Source organism: Herpailurus yagouaroundi, unplaced genomic scaffold (assembly GCF_014898765.1).
Source record: "Herpailurus yagouaroundi ecotype Mexico unplaced genomic scaffold, PumYag 250, whole genome shotgun sequence".
Classification (NCBI taxonomy): domain Eukaryota; kingdom Metazoa; phylum Chordata; class Mammalia; order Carnivora; family Felidae; genus Herpailurus; species Herpailurus yagouaroundi.
Window position 1 is genome coordinate 323,251 of NW_024412467.1, and position 22,960 is coordinate 346,210.

General features: G+C 48.6%; 5 non-coding genes across 5 annotated transcripts; 3 read left to right on the forward strand and 2 right to left on the reverse strand.

The window, feature by feature from the left end:
* Positions 1 to 3,417: 3,417 nt before the first annotated feature.
* On the reverse strand, positions 3,418 to 3,490 carry TRNAK-UUU (transfer RNA lysine (anticodon UUU)). The gene has a single exon. It is a non-coding gene; the product is annotated as a tRNA-Lys (tRNA).
* Positions 3,491 to 4,280: 790 nt separating this feature from the next.
* TRNAL-CAA (transfer RNA leucine (anticodon CAA)) lies at positions 4,281 to 4,386 on the forward strand. Its single transcript has 2 exons — positions 4,281 to 4,318; positions 4,341 to 4,386. It is a non-coding gene; the product is annotated as a tRNA-Leu (tRNA).
* Positions 4,387 to 10,106: 5,720 nt separating this feature from the next.
* On the reverse strand, positions 10,107 to 10,196 carry TRNAR-UCU (transfer RNA arginine (anticodon UCU)). The gene is given in 2 exon segments: positions 10,107 to 10,142; positions 10,160 to 10,196. It is a non-coding gene; the product is annotated as a tRNA-Arg (tRNA).
* Positions 10,197 to 16,079: 5,883 nt separating this feature from the next.
* TRNAS-AGA (transfer RNA serine (anticodon AGA)) lies at positions 16,080 to 16,161 on the forward strand. Its single transcript has one exon. It is a non-coding gene; the product is annotated as a tRNA-Ser (tRNA).
* A 5,832-nt stretch (positions 16,162 to 21,993) lies between these two features.
* Positions 21,994 to 22,065, forward strand: TRNAQ-CUG (transfer RNA glutamine (anticodon CUG)). The gene has a single exon. It is a non-coding gene; the product is annotated as a tRNA-Gln (tRNA).
* Positions 22,066 to 22,960: the final 895 nt, after the last annotated feature.

Genomic DNA, 22,960 nt, shown 5'->3' on the forward strand with positions numbered 1-22,960 from the left:
GATCGTTGCACCGGGCCGCTTTCCCTGGATGCGAAGTGCGCCCCGGAAATGCTCCCGGATGTTGAGCTGAGAACTTTGAGCTGCAGACGTCGCGGGCGCCAGTGAGGTGTGTGTCCAGGCACGCGGGGCGGGGGGCGCGTCGGGGGCAGGGGGCGGGGGGTGTTTGGGCGGAAAGGGACGGGCACCTGCCGGGACAGGTGAGGCGACGGAGGGGCCTCCCCGGAGCATCCAGGGCGTAGGGCCCGCGCTCGGCGATGAGGAGCAGGTGGAGTCGAAGGGGCAGGTGAAGGCGCCTGCGAACCGGTGGCGCACGGGCTCAAGCCCAGGTTTGCCGGCGGCGGGACTCGAACTCCCGGCTCCCTGCAGCAGCCGGAACCTGGGCCGCGGCAGGCAAGGATTGGGGTGCCTGGGGCCAGCCCCTTACCTGCCCCGGAATTATGTGTCCGTTGGTCTCAGCGCTGGGCGATAAACACCTGAGCAAAATCGCTTTCAGACCGGATAGATTAGAAAAAAGAGAAAGGGAGAGTCCACACGAAGTAGCTGCTCCGAACTGAAACGGCGGGAAGGGACGAGCTTCGATGGAGCTGGCGAGAAAACGAAACAACCCAGACTATTGTTAAGACAGAGGAGCGCAAAACACAAGCTCCTTGAATCACCTAGAGATGTGCCTGAATTTAGGCCGCATCCCTCCACAGCGGGTGCTGTCTTAGGGTATTTGCCCCTCACGCCCCTCCCTGCACCTGTACATTTAGGATAACAAATTCTACCCCATGACTCTTGAGGAGATTAGTAAATGAGTAATTAATGGGAAACGGGTTAGCAATCTATAAGACAGTAATACTTGAGATTATCTTCCCTATGGGGCAAAATGTATTTGAATTTTTGCTATGGACAGACATCAGGTGCGTTATGATCAACTATCTACAAGCCAGCCTCTACCATACAAAACTCTGGAATAGCTTAATAAATAGAAATTCAGTTAAAGGTGCACACTCAGAACCAAACAATTTCCAAAAGTCCGGTAGACAATGTCCAACACTTCACTGAAAGGACACCCAGTAACTTTCTGTTGCCTATTTCCAAGACTTTGATGGTTTTTCCCGACACATGTGACTCTTCACACTCTTAGGGGCTTTGGGACTACCCGCGTATTTTGTCAAATGCAGATTCTCCTGCAGTAGACATAGCGTACGTCCGGGGGTTCTGGATTTTCTAACAAGGTCTCTGGCGATGGAGACCTTGGTCTTACACGAACCACCCTTGGCAAAGCTCTCAATGTACATAGAAGTTTGCTGTACATTAGAATCACCTGGAAGCTTCTAAAATCCTTGATGGGGGGGTGGGACCCAGTACCGATGACATTAGAATGTCTGGAGGTGGGAACCAGCCCTCAGTAGGTGTTGGAAATTCCCGGGTGATCTCAACAGGCCTCGAAGTTAGGGAACCACTGCTCATTTCTCTGTCATTAGTTATTCTGGTTATGTTACTAACATAGTCACATTTTTCTTGTATTTCATATAAAATGTAAACTATTTGTATGGCATTAAAAAAAAAAAGCCCACTAGTGATGTAGCATAGATTCTGTTGTTACACCCTTCGTGTAACGACAGCAACCTGGTGTTTCTCCTCCAAATCACGTAGTCACTACAGTGCGCAGTGGGGACGGCGTGTTTTAATTCCGCCCCACTTTGCCTTTAGAGACTGGAGGTGACACGTGGGGGGAGACAGAGAAGGAAGCAGAGAAGAGACCAGAGAGAAAAGGAGGGGAGGCAGCGGCGAGGTGGAGAAAAGGAAGGAGGGGCGAGTGAGCAGGAAACACCTGCCAAACGTGGGGACCAGGGAAACTGTCTTTTCCAGCTGGAGAAGCCTCCGAGGTGGGCTCACCGCCCTTCTCCCGGCTCTGAAGGACCTGGGAGATCCCAGTTACAAAGTGCAGGAAAAACTCGACAGGGGCAGCAGACTCCCTGGCAGGTGCCCTGTCTTGTCAGCTCGACTCCAGCTCCTCCCGATCTCCTCCTGGGCTTCCTCCTTGGTCACCGCAGCCAGGGGACACAGCTGTCCCCGAGTTCCTGCGGGAACCTGGTGTCCTGCTCTGCCTGGCCTGTAGGAATACGTGATCTCCCAGGGCCCCTCTGCTCTACCCTACTGCCCGCTTCCGGCAGTCAGTGGCGGACTCCAGCGAAAACACCCCCAAATGGAGCCTGCTCTTCCTTCGAACTCGACTTTTCTGGTTCATTTCCCGTGTATGTGCACATAAATCAGCTTTCAGCAAATGCACAGTGTGGAGGTTAAATGATCTGCTCAGTGATGACGGGCTGTGGCACCCGTCCAAGACTCTAGGAAATTGGTCCACACTCTGGGGAGAGCCCGAGTGTCCCGGAAGCTGTGGGTTCCTTCCGCTCATCTGGGAGATCTCAGCCTTTCTCCGACTGAATTAAGATTCAAGAGCAGGCCAGGAACTCAACCTGGAGAACAGCAGACTTTGGATCTTTTAATGAGGAGTTGTTTGACATCTTTACGTCAGGCACGCCTAGATGGGGAGGCTCCCTGTCGCCCTGTCAGGTGTCCAGCCGAAGGAAGGGAAGCCGGCACCACTCTCCAGACACGCGTTCTCCTGCGGGGGTATCACGCGGTGGAAACGAGGAACACAGCGATGAAGCAAACGCACTCTTGCTTTGCACGCACAGTATCCACCAGGCGAAAACCTTGACTGTTTAATCAAAACGCCATCTAAGGACTTACCAAAGCCTATGGCACCCTACACAGAACAAATGGAAAGAACCTCCTTTCCAGAGCTTCTACAGATGATTTAAACCCCAGGAGAAGCGGAGTAGCTTTCCCTTTTTAAAGATTTTGAAAGTAATCTCCATACCGACACGGGGCTCGAGCGCACAACCGGGAGACCGAGAGTCGCACTCCCTACCAACCCAGCCGGCCGGGCACCCTGGGAGGGGCAGCTTCTCAACGAAAGCGCAAAGCGGATGGCGAACACGATGTCAGGATGTGTCTGGATTTCAGTTCTTCACCTCCGTGTCGCCGAGCGGGGCAGTAGCCGTGCACTGGCGTCTGTTGAACAAGCTGGGGGACGCCCAGGGATCAAAGCGACCACAATGGTACCCGGGCAGGATCTAATCAAACCGCACCCCGCCTTCTAGACAGTCACCCCCACGTTGTGCAAGGGAATTTTAAAAGGGCACATCTCACAGCAATTCACTCAAAAGGTTTTTGTTGTCTTTCTTCCTATCGCCCACAATTCTACATTCCCTTGCAAAATCTAGGAGTGGTTTAGTTCGCTCTTAGAAGGAATAATCAAATGAGGCTACATTGGGCCTTCACGTGGGCAAAGACAACGAGTTCATATGGACCACGTGCAGGTTCCTCTTCCACATGTGGCCGGGGGGACAAAAGTTCACCGGCCGCCTGAACAGGGACTTGAACCCTGGACCCTCAGATTAAAAGTCTGATGCTCTACCGACTGAGCTACCCAGGCCCTGGGAGGGTGAGGCTAACTTGTCTTATAAATAACTAAATTCCGTGCAGCGTTCGAACTACCAGGAAGAGAAGTGATCTAAGGTTCCAGGAACTACCAGGCGCCCCCCCCCCCCCCAAAGTGTGGCTCAGCGACCCGGGTCATCTCATCCTTAAGCAGACCGCGTAACCGCCACCCTGGACATTCTTTAAAGAGCCGGTTAACGCGCACAGCGACAGGGAGAGTGAAGGTTCTTCCTGGACCCAATTATTGCCGAAGGGGACTCGCGGTTTGGGGCAGGAAGACCCTCGGACACACTATTTCCTCCTCAGGTGCTTGCAGAGCGGACGCGCGGGCTCCCTCCCCTGCCGGTGGGGGAAACCGGGACGAGGCTTTTGTAGGAACTGGAACGACTGAAGGGCATCCTCAAGAGAACGCAGGGAAGGAAGATGGAGAGGAGGAGGGTTTGACCTGACACAACCCAGGGGGATTAAGCCTGGCTGTCCCCTGCGGGACTGTCCCCGTAGTTTCGGAAATGGAGGATCTGTGTTCTTTGGGGGGGGGGGGGAGGGCTCTGCGGTCCGCGCTTTCCTCACCCCCACCCGGCGGGGCGGAGGCGTCCCCCGGGTCCCCCCGGGTGTCCCCGGCTCCCGGCTCCGGCTCCGGCTCCGCGCGCCTCAGCCCCCGGCTTCCGGCAAACTCGCCTTTCGCCTCCGGCATCGCGCAGGCGCAGTGGGCTGGCGCTCGCCGCGCGGAGTCCGGTTCCCTCCGGTGCGTTTACGAGCCGGTTAGCGGCCCGCCCTTCGCGGGTGTCAGGATGGCCGAGTGGTCTAAGGCGCCAGACTCAAGCTTCGCTTCCCGCGATCGGGGCTTCTGGTCTCCGCATGGAGGCGTGGGTTCGAATCCCACTTCTGACACGCTCCCGTTTTAGTTTCCAAGTCTGCAACTTTACGTAACCGCCCTTTTAGGCAGCAAGAGCGGATCTTCCCCTTTCTCCCTATTGCTGCCCGCACTTCACCCTTTTTAAGTCGGTGGGCTTGCATGTCTTTCTCCTCTGCCGGTGCTTCCTTCGTCCCTCCTTTCTGTTTCTTTCTTTCTCCTTCTGTGTGGAATCTCAGTAATACATCAGTATTAAAATGTAGGTCTTACAACATGGATGAGGTGAGGGTTCCTGCCTCCAGTATTTGAACTGCTCTGTGAGGGGCAGGGGCAGGGGCACCCTCCACCCCTCCACCCTTCTCCTGCGTGTCCCTCCTCCCCACTGCCCTCGCCGCAGCCTCTTTTTCTTCTCCGACCTTCCTCTTTCCTCCCCTGCACACCTTCTCCCCATCACTTCTCCCTGATGGTCAGGGCGTGGGCTGTGGCGTGAAGCGTCTGGATGTGATGTATTCTGTGGCATCAGATCAGCGAGACATGAGAGGCAAAAGGGTGAGAACAGTGATTCTCAACCAGGGGTGATTGGCACCCGGTGCCACCCTCCGTGGACCCCCGGTAATGTCCGCAGATACATCTGATGCTGTATGTGTGTATATTTAAATACATACATATAGAGATATAGTAAGGTTCATTTAAAAGGCAGTACACAGGGGCGCCTGGGTGGCTCAGTTGGTCAGGCGGCTGACTTCAGCTCAGGTCATGAACTCACACAGTTTGTGAGTTCGAGCCCCACGTCGGGCTCTGTGCTGACCGCTCCGAGCCTGGAGCCTGCTTCAGATCCTGTGTCTCCCTCTCTCTCTGCTCCTCCCCTGCTCACGCTCTGTGTCCCTCGGTAGTAAATAAACATTTAAATTTTTTTTTAAAAAATAAAAAACAATATACAAATGATCAAAATATGAGATAGTCATTTTTAATTGATTTGTTTGTAGGAAAAGAATATACAATTGTGGGATGAAAATACGTGCAAAAGAGCAAAATTTGATTTTTTTTTCCTGCAAAATTATCAAGTTATTTGTACCAAGTTAACCGAAGTTCTTTCTGAATCGCCAAAATAGTCTGTTGCCTCTTTGTACTCCTGGTATATTTTTAAGTAATTTGAAGACAATCTACATATTTTTAAGTTCCCAATAGTCACTGTTACTATTGCTGTGGATTTACATGTTATCTGTTAAAAAAAAAACAACAACAACTATGCCTCGTTTTTACACAATTCTGACTTGTCTTCATGTTTTGTCTCCCATGACAATTCCTCTTGACTTGATTTTCACAAATGTAGGGCCTAACTTCAGAAGGGTAAAAACCAGGAAGATGTCTTTTGTGCCTAACTCCTTCAGGTTTTCTAGAATGGCCTCCAACTGACAGAAAGATTTGCTCTTCCACTTTAAAAAGGAAGAATGATAGAAATAATTAGGTTTGCTTTGTCATTTTTCAGAGTTGGACTCAGAAGTATTGTGAGAATTCTCTTATTTACTGAACTTAGGATTAAAAAAAAAAAAAAGACTAACACTGAAAAGAGAAGTCTTCCTGGGTTAATTGTGTATGAGGGTGTATTTTTATTTCATAAAAATAAAGTAAAATACATGAATATAAATACATATCAATGATCTTTTATTTCTCAGCTTATAGAAAACGTAGTCATGTTCAAACATAAAGATAGGTATAAAAATTGTGTATAAAGTGATTATCAGTCAGTCGGGGACAATTATAGTACATACACTTCACGATTAAAACAGAGGTCCTCAGTGTTTATGATAAGTTGCTACTCACAGGGGAATATTTAACTCCATGTCAGAAATTAGTTGTTATACGATAAGGAAGGATCCCACTTACCTACCATCCGTTCTACTTGTGCTGATTAACCCATACGTTAGCTGGAGTTGGAGTCTCACTACTATTCCAAAGAAAAATCGACTACACTCTTAAATGAGGACTCATACAAAAATGTTAAAGGTAAAGCCGAGGATGTTTCTGATGCTTATCTGACCTACCTAGTCTGTAATCCCCTCAAAACGATAAAGACACTGGGGTCAAGCCTCAAGACCCCTTTACACATTCAAAAATTAATTTTATTCCATTGTACCAAAAAAAGATATAAAAATGTTTATAAAAACAATGTATATAAAAGTGTGTGTGTGTTATATGAAATGTGTATAAAAATGTATATAAAAGCAATTTTCATATGGGGAGCCTGGCTGGCTCAGTCAGAAGAGCATGTAAGTCTTGATCTTGGGGTCGTGAGTTCAGGCCCCATGTTGGGTGTAGAGATTACTTTAAAAAGTAAAATCTTAAAAAAAAAACCAAAAAAACAATTTTCATGTGGATCAAAGCTTTCTCTTGTCAAAAAGTCACAATTTTAGCAGAAGCACAAAATGCTGTTTGACTCCTATTTCCCACCTGGTAAAATCTGTATTACTTATTTAGTGATGTACACTCAATTGCCCAGAATTGTTACTAAAGAGCTCTGTAGGATATTAATGCTTACTCAGATTCTCCATTGCCCGTATCATCCTTTTTTTCCCAGGTAAGACAGAAAGAATAAATAAACTGTCAAACATACGGGTGCCAAACTTTCAGAAATTCTTACACTTCCTTAGCTTGAAGTATTATTTTTGGCCTCACTAACAGTGAGAAAAACTCCCCCTGGGAGCCCTTTGACTTTCTGTCTATGAATCAATGACTGAATATCAGGAGCCTGAGAACGCTTTCTCCAGTCCTGGTCTCTGCCTTACTACATCCGCACGTCGCGAGAGACACACGTAGAACCCAGTCTCACGTTCAACAGGTACCAGCAATATTTCTACAACATCCTCGGTGAGTTTAAAATCCCACTCTGAAATCAAGAAATGGTCAGACTGGAAAAAAGAGAAGATCCAATCATTTGCTGTTTATGAAATAGGCATTTTACAAGAAAGACACCGAGAAGCTTGGAGAGCATGTCAATGACCTGTGAGGAAATGTATCCATTGATTTGTTTCACCAAGTCCCATCTACAGCAAATGTTCTCATTTTATTGTTTCTTGAACCCCCGATCTTGTAAGTTTACTGACAATGTATTTATTTATGTAGTAAGATAGGATCTACCTTGAATATTTCCTTCCCTCACACACATTCACACCGCTGCACCATCCAACCCAAGCCAGTTTCTAAGCCTGCTTCTTGACAGTTGGGACCTTCATTTAATTATCTCGTTATAATTTTATATGAAATGTATTATTATATAGCCAAACACAAATATGATATACTGGAAGGGAAGTCAGGACCGTCAGCAGTGACCGTATTTCTTTCACTTATTACTATGTATTTGAAATGTAACTTACAGACCAGCACATCTGGATGGTATATGGTAGATGCCTTTCAAATGGATGCGAATGAGGATGTTTGCCTCAGGAACTAAAATGGCACCTTCTTAGAAGCATTTTTTAAAAAGGTAAAATTTGGTAGATACACCCTATGAGATATTGCTTAGCATTTAAATGATGTATAAAGAAAGTAATGATGGTTATGGAAAAAAGTCAGGGGTGCCTGGGTAGCTCAGTTGGTTAAGTGTCTGACTTCAGCTCAGGTCATGATCTCACAGTTTGTGAGTTCAAGACCCGCATCAGGCTCTATGCTGACAGCCTGGAGCCTGCTTCAGATTTTGTGTCTCCCTCTCTCTCTGCCCCTACCCCGCTCACATTCTGTCTCCCTCCCAAAAATAAGTAAACATTTTTTTTAAATCCCAATTTATAAAAAAAGAAAAAGTCCGAAGTGGAATGATATGTATACCAAGTATGATTTTGTCATATGGAAAAGATATGCACAAAATATTACATATTCGGTAAGAAAACATGTAATGTTTTAATGTAATAGCAATGTAAACAGTTAATACATTAAAATGGTTTCCTATGAAGAAAAATGATATAGGGAATAGAATATGCAGATAAAAAGAAATCAATCAATTGATTAAGAGGGTCCTTAAACAGCCCCATGCATAGATCAAATAATCTAAAAATCTAAGAAAAGTACTATGAAATGTTAAAAGTAATTGGTGATCTCTGTCGTGTGTGTTTTTTTTTTTTAATGAAAATTTTACTTCCACCCATGAAGGATTAACCACAAGGAGAGTTGTCCTCTGGCTATACAAAAATTAGAAAACCAGGGAAAAAAATCTATTACATAACCATTAGAGAAAAGATGTCAGGAAGCAGGAAGTGTAGGACTGAGATCCTTGAGGGAAGGCAAAGAGAAAAGGTGAGTCTGTGACTGTGCTGGTCAGGAGACTTTTAAAGAAGAAAAAGACAGTGGTATTTAGCATACTAAGTATCAAGACTTAGTAGAAAACTCATTTAGTTAAGGGCATGCATTTTGGTGCAGGGATTAACAGATAAAGCATGCAATGGCATGGAGAATTCGGAAATCATCCATGTGTAGATTTAATATTAGAAAAGTGGCATTGCAGCTATAGTAAGAACATGGTAATTTACTGAGAAATCTATGCAGGAATGAATAGGCGTCAGAGGCTGTGAAACTACCACCTCATTTCATTGTCTGGCCTGCTGGACATGCGATGTATATCATGGTATGAGGAGTGTGTAATCGGCAGTATTCTGTAGGAGGTTAATTATTACCCTAGCTGACGGCAGTGAAACGTGCATCATGGCCGAATTGTGCAAGTTGAAGAGCAGAAAACCCACCATGTCACAAGAGGTGGTTCAAGAAAATGCTTTGTTGGAAGATAAATGACCCCATGCTCAACAAGCAAAGGTAGAGGTCAACCAGTTCTCCCTTTTCAGCGCACGGAAGCATGCCAGATGCAGGCTTTGCTGGGAATTCAGTGGGTCTGTGGTCCTGTTTCCCTAATGGCAAACACAAGACCACCCCCCCCCCGGGGGGCCTTCAGTAAGGGGAGGGCTGGCCACGCGATGCCTCGCAACCTGGACTTAAGATGTGAGGTGTTTACCATACAATTGTACACCCCCTGCTATGGAATATTACATAGCTTATATAAAGAACACAACAACACTGCATATGTGAAATGATATTACACACGAAAGACGGGCGCAGAGATCCATATGATTATATATAAATATATAAATCTTATATAATATAGATATATTGTATAATATATGTTTATATAACATACACATGCATGTATAACTTCTGGAAGGATACTCGAAACTAAGCGCCAGTGGAGAGAATGAAGGAAGTAGTGTTCGAGGATGGAGAGCAGGTGTATTTTTCGGCTCTATCTCCATTTCCACAGTTAAGGGGGAAGGGGGATAATTGCTACTGATCTCACCCACCATTCATTTAAAAGCAAACTGAATTTTGGTTAAGTTTCCGGAGCTGGAACTTGGGTGCTTCCAAGGAGCGCTTTGGGGGCGCCGTGGGGGAAGGGGGAGTGCAGACCCGGGCTGCGCGTCAGCAGCTGCAAAGCCCCCGCGACTTCAATGTTCTTCAATGTTCAAAGGAGCAGCGTGGAACCCCCGCCCGCGACCCTCCAGCCAAGACCGGGAAAACTGCACGTTGGAAGACGTCTCTCATGACAGAGAAATAGCAGCATTTATGCAAATGTTGAACCTTCGCTACAAGCGTTCATTCTCTTTCGCTGTGTTTGGTCACTGAGCCCCTGTAGACACGAGTGGGATTGCTCATGAAGAAACTACAGGGACCCAACACCACAAAGCTGAAACCAAGTGGCCACTGAGTGGCAAAACACTTCCGACTCTGGCGGGACTCGAACCCGCAACCTTTGAATTCCTCCACCGCCCGCGCTAGAAGTCCAATGCGCTATCCATTGCGCCACAGAGCCTGCAGGGAGGCGCGCTGGGCCCGAGCCCTAAGGTCGTCTACTGTGCATTTGGTCAGCAATACAGTATTTTTCTGGACATTTACTCCGTTCCAGTCACCGCGAAAAGTGCAAGAAACACAAAAACAAGACAGTGCGAGGGACACACAGTACCCGACGCGGGTGTTTCTGATCCTTCCAGCGACCATTCTCATCTGTCTCTACGAGATGAGGAACAGTGTGATCAAAGCTCAAAACCCCAGGCCATTTGCAACTCTGTGGACGGAACTGGACGGTATTATGCTAAGCGAAGTTAGTCAGAGAAGGACATATATCATGACTTCACTCATCTGAGGACTTGAAGACACAGAGCAGGTGGACACAAGGGAAGGGAAGCAAAAATAATATAAAAACAGGGAGGGGGACAAAACATAAGAGACTCCTAAATATGGAGAACAAACAGAGGGTTACTGGAGGGGGTGTGGGTGGGGGGTGGGCTAAATGGGTAAAGGGCATCAAGGAGGGGCACTTGCTGGGATGAGCACTGGGTGTTACACACAGAGGATGAACCACTGAACTCTACCCCTGAAATCATTGTTGCACTATATGCTAACCGACTTGGATGTAAAGGAAAAAGTAAATAAATAAATAATCAAATAAATAAATACAGAAACACACAGATGTCATTTCAGCCGCATGATGCACGGATGTGCTCCCGGCCGCTGGCTCCGCGAATACAGAACTGGGGGGGGGGGGGGGGCTCCCGGCACGTGGCCTAGGCAGCCGGGGCTAACCCGTCCCCACCCACCTCTCTCCTCCTCGCCGCCCTCACCCCGTCCCCTCCGGCCCCGGTCGGGGAGGCGCTCCCTGGCACCTGTGCTGTTGACCAGGACGGTGGCTTCCGCGCGCGGCCTGGTCCCGGGACCCGCGGAGCAAAGCACCGCACCGCCACGCAGGCCCGCGGAGCTTTGAGCGCATCCAGGCAGCTTGGGAAATACTGCAGATTCCCAACTCGGCAATTTTCTTTGCTGCCTCTCTCCGGTGCGACCGGGCGGTCCAGCCGCCCCCGCTCCTTCGGCGACCCTCGGTCCAGTGGGTTCGTCGAAGGGGCGGGTTACAGGTGCGGCCAGTCCGGGATCTGCGGGCGCGAACGCGCGCGCTGCGGTGATCTGCGCATCGGGAGGGGGCTGTCGGAAGAAGAGGGGACATCTCAGCTGTTCCCACTGGGCCACGACGTGATGCGCGGCGACCCGGACAGCGGGGGTCCAGCCCCGACCTGCAGGCGGAGCGCGCACACGTGGAGGTCAGGGGCCCCAGGGCCCTGCACGCGCGCGCACGCGGGGGCCGTCAGTCCCCAGCCCCACCCCCACGTCCGGGCCGCACCCGGAAAGCACAAAACGAGCTCCGACGCTTGCAGGGCAAAACCCGAGCTCCCAACCCAGCGTCTGCGAAAGTGCAAAGCGGACAGGACGAGAGTGTTGGACGCGAGCGGGAGGCTAAGCCGGGTGGAACGTTCTCAGCGCCAGAGGAGATGGGTCGTCCTATTTCCTGAGGGTCATTCCTGCGTGTCCGCTTACAAGATGAAATTCTTTTCGTCACCGTGGAGTATCCGAGATGGGCACGAAGCACAAGTCAGTTGGGAAGATGAGATCCGGGAATCCGGAGACCTAACTAAGCACGCCTTAAGCTACTTAATTAGATACTTAAACCCACACGCTGTGCTTCGCAGAGAATGTTAAAGTTTTCAAATGAAAGGAAGTCTTTCCGGGTGGACAGCGGTAGAAATATATTTGTCGTTAGTTTGTGTCTGCCATCAACAGAATGCTCAGCTGCAAGGGCTCCTTCGCAGAAAATAAGACGCGTAGACTGCAGAGCAGTTAAATATTCCCAGCTGCTCGTGTGGCACATATCTGCAGCAAGCCCCCAAATTAGTGGTCTGTGGAATGAAATAGGCTTCCGGACTTTATCTTAATCCCTCTTGCCTCAGCAGTCTTAACACCCCATCTGAGAACGCGTTTTCAAGTAAATAATTTCATGCAGAGACGGTGCCTAAACATGATTTTCATTATACGTTATAAAGTCCTCTAGGCCGCTTACCCAGCGTCGGCTACGCCATGCACCCACGTTCTCCAAATACTTTGTGGGCCTTTCCCGTATATGTCACGGGAAATCCCAACAGCGAAGTGCGAGGAAAGATCCTGTGATGTTTGGCACAGCTGTGACGGTCTCCCCCTGTGTCTTCCGACCTGTGCTGTCCATCCTGGGCGAACTAGGGTCTCCTGGAAACCCATCTGTCTCAGACCACAGATTGTGAGTGAGAGCAGAGTTTGCTCCGGACGGAGAATTCCCTCTCCTACGATTGCTGAGCCTGTGAATGGAGGGAGGCACTGGGCCGGGACCAGGACGAAACCCCATCATCCCCGTTCACAGGGAAGGATATTCTTTTTTTTTTTTCCCCCCGGTGGCTCAAAAACTTGGTGTGCTGCTTCTAGACGGCTGTGACGACGGACTGAATGACAACGGGCATCTTTAAGATACACAGACTTTACAGCCACCCCTGCTCATGTCCCCGTTATCTACGTTATCTACGATGGGTGATCCACCCTCCCGGACCTGAGCTCCGGAAAGGCTGATGCCGTTGGTCGCGCGCATGGTCATCCTCAGCCCTTTCCCGACAGCAGACGTTCGGGCTACCTTCCCTGAACCCCTGATCCCCACACCCTCAGTAAACATCTTGGGTGCTGGATCGCTCGCCCCGGCTCACCCCTCCACAGCCAGTCAGCAGAATTGCACGCCGTCTAGCCGCCCTCATAGCTAGTGGAATGTTAACTCCTAATGCGAGCGTGTGGTAGGTGGGCGGCTGGCCACCGGGCCAAGGTGTGCTGGCAGTGAGTGTGACAGAGGCCTGGTGTGGGGGGCATGGGCACACACCGAGTTTTGCAACCATTTCCTGGCTGAGGCAGGGCGTCTTCCTCACAGATTAAAGACTGCGCCCCTAGTAAATCCAGAACCAATCGAGGCTGGTGAGTTGGAGCTTGCCCATGGTGCATTCTCCCGCCGCTGACCTTCGAGGACACGTGGGGTCACGCAATCCTGGGAACAGAAGGGCCTTGTTGGGGGGCGCGAGCAAGTAACAGATGGCGTCCGATTTTCAGATTCCAAGGCAAAGATGTCCTCCAGCCCTTGTCCGGGACACTCGTGTGGCGATCGACGCCCAGGGCTCCTGCCTCTGCGCTGCCTTCGTGTTCTCACAGGGTCGTGTTCTCCCCGCGAGCGCAGCACCCGGGACACGCGTTTTGGCTGATTTAAGCTTGATAATGCTTGAATCGGTCATCCGTTTTGCAGGACACTGTCCCGCGGAACGAGCCCCACCTGAAGAAGAACGTTTTGTGCACAAAAGCAGAATATTGAATATCGAATTCTTTCCGGCCTCATCCGAAGAGCGAAACATCACCAAGCCACTACGATGACATCTGGGGAGTTCCTGCAAAAAGCGTTTGTGATGTGATATTCGACGAAATTCGTGACTTAGAAAACTGTGAGACAGAGAAAAGCGGCACCCGTCATGGGGAGGTGACCCGGAGTCACCGGCCGGGCCTGGGCGCTCTCCTGCTGCGCACAGACAGCTTGGCCGAACACAGGTGCCAGACGGGGCCACTCAGTGACCTTGACGGAGCAAGATGAAAATAAGATCGCTCTGTAGTCGTGTCTGAGCGCACTCACACACACAAAAGAAAAACAGAAACAAAAATATTGTGAAGCCACAAAAGTGGCCCCAAGTCACCCCAACTTGTCCAATATGAGTAACCACAGCCTCTTTAGTAATCATAGTTTCAGCTTTGCTCTACTCTCCCTTCGGGACGGGATGTTTCAAGCTATCCAGTCACAGAATCGCTCCCTGCTTCCGGACAGCATCCAATCCAGAAAAGCCCTCCTCTTGAAATCCTCCCCCAAATCACCTCACGCAAGACTCAACCCTGTAGGAACTTGAACTTTCTAATAGGCTCTTCCTAGTGAGATGCACCCACCGCTCCCCATGGTGCGTGGTCTGTGGTTCTTACCACAGGAGTCATAACCCAACTTTTCAACTGCTTACGTATTCCTGCTGGGTTTTGTCTGCATTTAAGTTCTGGGGGACTTCAACTATTCACTTTTTTTTTTTTTTTTGCATTCAAAGTACTGGGGGAGGGGGCCAAGCTCTCTCTCTCTCTTAAGCTCACCCCATCTCATACCTCAAGAGTGCACTTTTCACTTTAATAAACGTTTCCCCTTGTGTTACAGAGAAAGAAAGAAAGAAAAGAAAGAAGAAAGAAAGAAAGAAAGAAAGAAAGAAAGAAAAGGAAGAAAGAAAGAAAGAAAGAAAGAAAGAAAGAAAAGAAAAGGAAGAAAGAAAGAAGAAAGAAAGAAAGAAAATAAAAAAGAAAAGAAAAAGAAGAAAGGAAGAAAAGAAAGAAAGAAAGAAAGAAAGAAAGAAAGAAAGAAAGAAAGAAAGAAAAAGAAAGAAAGGGAAGGACTGGGGTTGGGGGTGAGGGAAAGAAGTTATACCCAAGTCCTGCTGGTTTCTGGGAGGTAAGCTTGTGGGTTGTTTTCTCCACCTCCCTCACCCCGTGTGAGACAGCCATCACAGATTTTCTTTTTTTTCTTATTTATTTATTTTTAATACGAAATTTATTGTCAAATGGGTTTCCATACATCACAGATTTTCCAATCAAGGAAGAGAAACATCTATTTTTCTGGGCACCGAAAGAGGAACTCTAAGTATAGACTCGAGGACTTTGGTGTTGAATGTTCCCCAGCAGTTCGCAGTTCAATCATCTGTCTTTTCCAATGCGGGTCACTATTTCTGAGTTTGTTCTTGACTAATTGAATTCCTGGGGGCCTCTCTACCTCTCTGACCTGCTGATTGAATTAGACCTTAAGAATTATTTTGCGTGCATACTTGAGTGAAGGACTCTTTGGGGGTTATTATATTAATAACAAAAAATTGAGACTTTCAAAAAGGTTTTAGGAAAGTTCAAGACAACGGTCTGCCGCCCCCGCCCCCCAATATTCTTATGGGGAGACGCAGAAAATAAAGATGGAAAATATGTCTCACAGTCTTTTGAAGCAAATAGCTGGACTTTTCCCAAGATTGCCAGTGATGCGTGCTTACTTACCATGACCACATGCCTTCTGGTTATTAGCGACAGCACAGTTTATCTTTTCTGGATATAAATAGAAGGAAAATATTTTATCTTTGATTAGATCTAGCCCTCTCCGTTCCCAGTGGCATCTGAATTGAACTCTATTTAAACAACACGTTGTTACTTCTGATTAAATACAATGTATTAAATCCAAGCAGTTACCTCAGCTTTCTCAAGACGCATCAAATCCTTCAGCTGTCGCCTCTTACCCATTGGTCATAAAATGGGGACCGATCTACCTGGCACCCACACTCAAGCATTTTGTTCTGAATCGTCCCTGTGGAGCATCTGGAAATCCGGCCGAAGGAAGCAGTGCGTTGCAAAAGTGAACAGGAGAGCCGGAAACTGTCGTGTTGGTTACATTTTGCACTGGCAAAAACCAAACCACACCAGCTAATCCATTTCTTCAGAAAGCAGCCAGGATCTCAGGGGAAATGAAACTCCTGGACCCGTCTATACCTATAGGTTTCTTCTAATCCGCGTGGAAAGTGATAGCGCATTGGTATTTGCCAAGCACTTTCCCGAACGCCGCGAGATGGTTATGTTAGGTGTCAGCCTCGGAGCTTGGGGACCCCGAGTGAGGGGACCCAGGGCGGTTTTCAGCGTCGCGTCTCTCTCCCTGCACCTTGGCCAGCTTCCTAAACACGCTTTTGTCTACACGGGCATCCTACCTGTAAACCTACCACGTTTCCTCCTAGAATTCGAAGAAGCACGGCTCGTGCCTGTAGTCGTGGCCGAGTGGTTAAGGCGATGGACTAGAAATCCATTGGGGTCTCCCCGCGCAGGTTCGAATCCTGCCGACTACGAGTGAGCTTTTGCCCCGCGATTCGCGGAGAGGCCGCCCTCACCGTTCTCCCCAGTCTGATCCCGCCTGCAAGGGGGTGCGCGTTCCTGGCGCGGACGCGTCTCGGGCCTGGCGAAGACCCACCGCCTCCGCCCTCCCCAAGTGCCGCCCAGAAAAAACCGGAGTCGGTACGCTCGTTGCCGCAGAAGGTTCGCGCCAACAGGCCTGTGCCCGGCGACGTGCAAAAGCTAAGGGTACTTTCGAATTTTCTCTCCCCCGAACTCTGCTCCAGGTAAGCTATTTCCCAAAGAGACCACTGGGTGAAGGGTATTTAGTCTGCCACAAGAGGCTATTTTTATGATACTTAAAAAATTTATTGAGGAGTAAAATGGACTTTTTGAAAGCATATGCACACGTTTGTGTAATCAGCTACCGTAATCAGGATCCAGGCGGTTTTATCAATCCAGAAACTGCCTTGTGTTCCCCTTTCTAGACACCTCCCAGCCCCGCAGACAACAGCCCATCCCCACACACGTTTTCTGTCCCTGTAGTCTGGCCTTTCTGAGAATGTGCTAGAAATTGAACACGATTTTTATACGGGTGGAAATGCAAAATGGCAGTTTCTTATCAAAATAAAACAGGAAAATGCTGTATGATTCGTCCCCTGCACTCTCATTCCCAGAGAGATGGAAGCTTGTGTTTGCACAAAAACCTACAGATGAAGGACCACAGGGGTCTTCTTTGCAACAGCCAAAAACTGAACACCACCAAAGTGTCCTTCAGCAGGTGCGTGACGACACAAAGTGTGTCGATTGGAACTCTAGGCAGGAAAGAGTGGAGGGCACTAGTGACGAATCAACAGTTTGGAAGCCATTCAGGGGGGCACTAGGCTCAGGGAAAGAAGTAATCCTGATGGGTCGCCCAGTGCATGATTCCAACTACGTGACTCTACCAAGTGACAAAATTGTAGAGATTAGAACAGAGTAGCGGTTGCCAGAGGTTTCCGGATGGTGGGAACAGGGTGTGAGCGTGATTGGAAGGGGCGGGTGGAATGATCCCAGAGATGTTCTGTGGTGTATCTGGTGCAGGAACGCCCACAGTATGTAACGTTTTGAGATTGGCTGCTCTCACCAGAGACAGGATTACATACAAACACTGAGCCAATATTAATCTCCTGCTTTTAATATGGTACTTTGATTATGTCACAAGTAACCCATCAGGGAAATGGGTGAAGGAACCATGGGGTACATGGAACCTCTCTGTACTATATTTGCAACTTGCTATGTATCTGTAACCATTAAAAACAGAAGCTTTTTTAAGTTAAAAACATGAACAGGGACTGTATTTTGTCAAACACTTTCTACACGTGTATTTTGATGACTGTATAATTATTCTTTTACTTATTAATATTATCGATGCAAAAGATTTACTTTTATAGATTGCGTTTTGAATGTTAAATCAGATTGCATTTCTGAAATAAATCACACAATCAATACAAAATTGAAACTCTGTGAGGTAATACGTACATATCAACCACGTACATATCAAATTATTCTGCCTTGTGCCTTAAACTTACACAGCGTTAGGTGCCAGTTAGATCTCAACGAGGCTGAAAAAAGTTGAAAATACAATGGCCATATGACCCAGCAATTGTACTTCTGTGTATGCACCCAAAAGAATCGAAAGCATAGTCTCGAACAGATATTTGTACACTCATTGTTCACAACAGTCAAAAGGTAGAAACAGCTCAAGTGTCCATCAGTGGGCGAGTGCTTAAACAAAATGGGGTCTATGCATGTGATGGGGTATTATCCAGCCTGAGAAAGGAATGACATTCTGATGCATTCGTCAACACGGATGGAGCTTGGAGACACCGTGCTGAGTGAAATGTGCCACAAAAGGACAAAAACTGATTCCACTTCCATGAGATACCTAGAGTGAACGCATATAGACAGAAAGTGATGCGGTGGTTTCCAGGGGGATATAGGGAAGTATTGACTAGTGGCTACAGAATTTCAGCTTGAGAAAAGGTGCATAAAGTTCAGGAGAGACGTGGGAAGGGCTGCAGGACAAGGTGAACGTGCGTGATGCTACTGAACTGTGCACTGAAAAATGGTAAAACGGTCAGTTTTTATGTTGTGTGTATTTTATCACAAGAAAAATATCAAAAAAAAGGAAAAAAAAGATTACCACTTTTGTTGGCTTTGTTGAGTGTCCCCATTTTGTACTTACTTTCTATTGCATTGTCTGCTCTTTGCTTCATTATTTCCTTCCCTGAAGCTTCTTTGGAAAGAAATTAGTGGTTGATTCCCAGTTTCATGTGCTGAATGCTTAGGTCATTACCTTTAAGTGTTTATTTTATTTATATATATGTACACAAGGGGGTCCCTCTATATACACTTCTAGCTGCACAGTATGTGTTCAGATATGCACTGTTTTTATCATTTATTTCAAAATAGTTCCTAATTTCATTTGGGATCTATCCTTTGAACCATAGGTTATTTAGAAGCACATTTCGTATTTTGTAAACAAATATAATTTTTCATTTTCAGGTTTTGATTTCTGGTATAATTTTCTTGCCGTGAAATAATAGCATGTATCCAGCCCTGTTATGGTTTTGGAGCCTTGCTTTGTGGCCTGGTAAAATGTCAAATTTGAGATCATTTCGTCTGTGTCTGAAAAAGTTTGAGTCCTGGAGTTGATGTGTGCCCTGTTCTCTCTATATTGTATGGTTATATGAATAACAGTATTATGAATTATGGTTACTTTTTCTGTTTATGTTTTCTATTAGCTTTTCAGAGAGGTGTATTGTGTGAAAATACCCCACTATGATTGTGGCTGTATCGGTGTCTCTTTTTACTTCCGTCACTACCTGGAATTTTTTCTCCATTTCTCAATCTTCCAGAAGCAAGACCTCTGGATAAAGCATGGCTAATGAAATAGCTATGACTTGGAAATACAAGGCATTACCTCCAAGTGCAACAAGGAAAGCCTAGGGGGAAAAAAAAAATGTGTTCCTACAAGCTTCAGCGTATCTATTGAGACTTAGGAGACACTTTATTAGAGAACTTTCCTTTGCCAAAAGAAATGAGGAAAATGTAATTCAGATATAACTGTTCTCATGGGAAACTCAAGATAAAGGTTGAGCAGAAGCTGCGGGAGAGATTCTGATCTTCCTCTGCTTAGAAAGGAACCTGGTCCTCTCCCCAGGGCCTGACCCAGATTTGTGTAACTCTGGTCTCCTACATCAGCTTGGTCAGGAAGCCACATCCCATAACCGCCCTGAGACGAGGGATACAATCAGAGCCAGTTTGACGAGCTTTTTAGCTCCAGGCCTGGGTGCACCTTGGGCTCCTAATTTGCAGTTTCGAGGTTAATGAATCATGCAGCCTGAACTTGAAGAGGCTGTTTCTCTAGGAGCTTTATGTTTGATTTTACTGGAGTGATTTCATTTCTTAAGAGTTACCGTTGGGCTCTATGAGATGCAGGAAAAACCTAGACGTGGAGGGGGGGGTCTTAGTTTTGGGCACAGACTGGGGTAATTTTGTGAACTCGCTGGGTGGTCTGTGGTCCAGGTTCCTCTGTGTGTGACGGGCTGACACTTCCATTCCTTATGCCATGGGGTGCTTCACCCACAAAGGTTCTGGAAGTCTCCCTAGTAATTTCACAGTCCATTACAAAGAGACGGAAGAAATTGCCAGCTTCGTTTTCTTGTTTTCAGACATGCACGAAATGCCTCTCGATGGCCACGAGGCCCAGCGCCTTCTTTCTGACCGGTGGAAGCATCTCCCCTGAGCGGGCTCAGCACCTCTCTCCCTCATGACAGTGGGAGCTCCTGGGCTCGCTGGCTTTGCCCTTGTTGGGTTTTCCTGTTCACACCCCGGTGCGTGTACGTGCCTCTGAAAGCGAACAGCACGGAGGCTCGTTTGAGCCAAAATTCTAAGTCCGTTGTGGCACTTACTCTTTATTTTCCCTTTTCTGTTTTACCGTCTTGTGGCTGCCAAAGACAAACTGTTCTGCTTTTATAATCGGGACCCATGCGCTGAACTCTTATTGTGCACTTTCTCTATGGACGGTCAGTCTGCACAGTAGGTTATCAATTCTTGTGCAAACCAGTATTTTCCATTTTTGTTTGTATTTGAACTTCCCATCTTGTCCGAGCCGTTACACTGCCAGCTACAAGCGCTTCTCCACTTGATCCCCGGTTACGGAACATCCTTCCCAGCAGAGAGCCCCTGTCTTATTCACCTCTACACCTCCAGCACCTGACCTTCCAGAGTTCAATAAAACTGTTGAATGGTCTTGGGAAAAGGTGCCGATGACTTTTTTTCTACAATAAGAACTTTAAAAACCGTATCTTTCTGTTTCAATCCTTTGATTTGGTCCTGTTCTAATGTCTTCTTTTCCCTGTTCTTCACTCCTGCTTTTCGGATATATACATATATAGGCCCCGGACCAAGAAGTGACTCTCCAGGGGCCGTGGGCTAACCCCCAAGCCTGAGAGGGAGGAGAGGTTTCGCTCTGCATTTTGCAAGCTTAGCTCTACATTTCCTTTAAGATTATTTTCTGTGGCGATGTTTCTGCACCTGCTCCTGTGAGCTGCAGGGTGACACCTTCCTCCCGCGCCAGAGATGGCCGCAGACGTGTGGGTGAGCAGGACCCAGATTCCGGAACCGGGTCCTAGTTCTCTAAGGGCTTTGCGCGGAACTGGTGTTTGCACGGAGTTGGCGTTTTGCAAGCTCCTTGAGTTTGGTTGGTCTTGCATCACAGACCAATGGAAGGAGAGGCGGGCCGCCCTTCCGACCTCGCTCGCCCCTGCTAGCAGGGGAGGCGCGTGCCGCCGCCTCCTCCGCGTGGCGAGTGCCGGGGGCGGGAGATGTCCGGGGTGCGCGGCACGGAGATCCGGGTGCTGGCTTCGGACACAGTCCTGAGCGCGGTCAGGTTTCACCCGGATAGTCACCGCGCCGCAGGGCCCAGGCCGCTTCTCTCCGATGAGAAGTCGTTCTGCGGCCTCGGACGCGCGGGGCAGGCGGCCGGCACCCCCCGGGGTCCCGCGCCCTCCCCCCAGGGTCCCGCACCCCCGGGGTCCCGCCCGCACAAATTCCGCGCCCAGAAGCCTGTTCTTTAGCCGAAGGGGAGCGAGGGGCCCGAGAGAGGGTCTGTGCGGAGCAGCGGGAAAGAACGTCGTGGATAGAGTTCGGCAGCCTTCCCGGGCACGCTCCTCTCGGGTCAGGCGGCGGGTGTAGACGGTGACTTGGCAGGTGTAGACGGTGACTTGCCGCGTGGCCCACGCGCTCCTTGCCGACGGCTGCAGGTGGCCGAGGTGCGCTCAAGCCCACCTGCGCCTTTTTCTCGCCAACACGCTCCTCCCGCGGGTTTTCTCCCGTGAACGTGCCAGAAACGGACACATGGGTGTGTCTTCCCGGAGGCAGGAGACGCGACGATCAACAATGTGCGAGGAGAAAACACCGCGGGGCCGGGAGGCGAGACGCCAAGCCTGTGCCCCGTGTGTCCGGGGACTAAGCGGGCCGCTTCCCGGGGACCGTCGCCGCGTACAGTGACTGTGACGTCCGCCCAGCCCCGCTGCGGATCGGGTGCCCCCTCTTCCTCCCGAAGCCGGCAGGGTGAGGACCTCGGGGGGGGGGGGGGGGCGCCGGGGGGGGGCGGGGCACTCTATGGCCGTCTAGGTGGCGGAACATAAAATAAGACAAAAATGAAATCTCCTGGGGTTTGTTTTTAAGAGTGTCATGCGCGAGCGTGGACGAAGAATCGTGACTCATAAACGCGACTAAACGCTCAGTGGAGTCGCTCAAACTCTTCATAGACGATTACGGGGGGCCGGCCTCCCGCGTGGGGTTCCATGGTGTAATGGTTAGCACTCTGGACTCTGAATCCAGCGATCCGAGTTCAAGTCTCGGTGGAACCTGCGGATCTCGCTTGGTTTTTTTTTCCTGGAAAGTGCTGTTCACCTCAATGACCCCGACAAGTTTTGGCCTGGGTACCCCCTGTGAGTGAGTCCCTGCAAGTCCGCACACGCCTGCATCTGGGCCAGGACGAAGGAACAGAATCTCCTTCTGGCTTAATGGGGTTTCTTTTTAAGGAGGGAAAGAACCATGAGACGGAAACGCAGGAGGGAAATGGCAAAGCCCCTGTACTCTGCTGTGCCCGGGAAACAACTCTAAATAAAAAGCAAGAATCGACTCACATAACATTTATTTTCTGTGCACATTAAAAAGAATGTTTGCACTTGCTAAATAGTTCAAACAGGGGAAATAAATAATTCTAATGGTCCTCCTCCCCTCTCCCTATGGCCACTGAACCCAGTTTGTGTATACAATACACACACACACACACACGCACACACACACACACAGAAACCAAAGGTGGAAAATCTGAAATTAGGGGACTCTAAGTAAGGGGTGCCTAAGACTCATTATCACATCGTAAATATATCTACAGATTCAACATATTTCGAGGTAAAATTTGAGGGGAAATCCATAGTAATAATCTCACTGGGCCTTCATCGGGCTATTGTGCCGCCCCCAGAACACCAGACTTCCCTCTTTCTCATCCAGCACGGCTAACTCCTGCTCTACAGCTATTTCTTTACTAATTACATTATTTGTACAAGTTTCCTTTTTTCATTTGCTCTTGTGCTGTTGTGTATAGGCCTTCTTCTTCTTCTTCTTTTTAACTTCTGGTTGGGCGTCTGTGTTGCATGCAGTGAGGTTGTTTTCATCCTGGATTGGAAATCTGCAGACGTTCCGCTACGGGCTGGAAGATCCCACGCCAGCAAATAGTCTCATCACTGGAAGATCCCA